Source organism: Aegilops tauschii, chromosome 6 (genome assembly GCF_002575655.3).
Source record: "Aegilops tauschii subsp. strangulata cultivar AL8/78 chromosome 6, Aet v6.0, whole genome shotgun sequence".
In the NCBI taxonomy this organism is placed as follows: Eukaryota; Viridiplantae; Streptophyta; class Magnoliopsida; order Poales; family Poaceae; genus Aegilops; species Aegilops tauschii.
Genome location: NC_053040.3, coordinates 120,814,154 through 120,816,063, shown reverse-complemented (window position 1 = coordinate 120,816,063; position 1,910 = coordinate 120,814,154). Strand labels below are relative to the sequence as shown.

The 1,910-nt window shown below is 39.5% G+C and overlaps 1 long non-coding RNA gene across 1 annotated transcript; it reads right to left on the bottom strand.

Annotated features, from left to right (window-relative positions):
- Positions 1-390: 390 nt before the first annotated feature.
- LOC120966252 (uncharacterized) lies at positions 391-1,695 on the bottom strand. Its single transcript, XR_006665172.2, has 2 exons — positions 1,593-1,695; positions 391-835 (listed from the first exon to the last, which is right to left on the bottom strand). It is a non-coding gene; the product is annotated as an uncharacterized lncRNA (long non-coding RNA).
- Positions 1,696-1,910: the final 215 nt, after the last annotated feature.

Below are 1,910 nucleotides of genomic sequence, written 5' to 3'. Positions count from 1 at the left end.
TTGCATACTTCTTCACAAAATCAAACTTCTGAATATGGATGATGGAGCCCCATCATTAAATGATACAAGGGCAAGTCCAAAATCACAAATCTTCAGCTTGCAGTCAACATTCGCTAGAATATTCTTGGGCTTCAGATCTTGATGGAAAACATTTGCTGCAAAACCATCATGTAAGCAAACAATCAGTACAGCAACATCAGATGAAAAAACTCAAATGAAGCATTATCACTTCCCTTTGTGGAGCCTAATCAGTAATCACCTGCATGGATGTACTTCATTCCTCGGAGCAGCTGATACAAAACCAAACTGGGTTTTTAACACACAGATTTGAATGACTTTCTATATGCCTTTTATGAACTGATGACAGATATACATGAGGAACTGATATACTAGTATGCACCGATAGAGCATCAATTTTTTGCTACGAGGAAACACAATTCATCTTTTCCCTTTAAGTTATACATATCACATTTGATCAAGAATATTCAACTTTGTGCTAAGCAAGCACACCCATCAGCACATGGAAGGCCTCGGTGAAATCCACTCACCCAGTCCCCAAAATCGAAAAAAAATATTACAGAGGTGGAAGAAAACGAAAGGAAAGCTTCTGACCGCTGCTTTTTGAACGACCCCTCATTGAACAGCCTAATCAGTAAAACAGGGAGCAGTATGTTAATGGCAGCACAAGAATGACGAGCATGGCTGTGGCATCCAGCGATGGCATCATTAGCAAGATGGTGTAGAAGGCCCCTAAGGAATCCCTTGAACTCAAGATGCAGTGGCAGCAGGGATTATTTTTTGTTGAATCCATTGAACTGAAGGGAGCTCCTTCGACCTGTAAAATGAACGGAAAAAAGCATACAAGGTGAAATGAAATTTGTTAAGGTCGAAATGACCATAATCATGTAAAACATGTAAAAATAATGACAAGTTCATGCACAGTAACATTAGAAGTACACAAAGAAACCTAAATAGAAGTTCTGTACTTTGAAATACTTCATTTTAGTTCCCAAATACTTCATTCGTTTAGAAATATGAACTTCTATATTTATTTTCTTAGAACTTATTATGTTTTCCCTACAAATTTCATGGGTTTTTTGTGTTTCATGTTTTTTTTGTTTCTGTTTTTTGTATGAACTTATTATTAGAGAGACTCCTTTTCTTTTTCAATTCAAAAGTGAGCAAAGACTAGTTTTAGGTATCAATATAATCAACATTTTCTATGAACGGCCTGGTCGCTGCGACAGTGAACGGCCTGGGGCGACGGGATTGGACTGACGTACATAGCCGAGGCCGATGAGGGCAGCACAGCAGCAGAGCTACATGGACTTCGGGGGTATCAATACATGAACTTCCGTACATAATAGCTCTCCCCTGTGAACTATGATAAGCCCAAATACAAATGGGAGCACTAATGGTACCCATCTATATATGGTATCTCAATAAACACAAATTCTCCTATTTAGAGCATCACAGAGCTCACATCTCGCACAAATAACACACACAGAGCACACACCATGCATGCCCACACAACATCAGACCCAATTCCTGAACTTGCAAGACAATAGCAGCAGTGAATATTCTTTTATTACCTTCTTTGTAGCAGTAGCATCAAGCACACTCGGTAACAGCTAGGAGCTAACAAGAGGTGCACCAACAGCTAGTGGCAGCAAGTCCAGGTCGTCCTGGATGCAGCTGGAAAAGAGAAGCAGACGAAGGACGAGGTCGTCCTGGTTTCAAAAATATCACACAGCCAAATACTGATCAAAATAAATCATTGTTCATATCTCCAAATCCAGTGCAAAAAATTAGAAGCTACCGTGTCAACAATCTATGTTGATTTACTCCAAAACACAAAATTTGTGAAGAGAACATCCGTCACACACTTTTGGTCTGCACAACAATGTTCC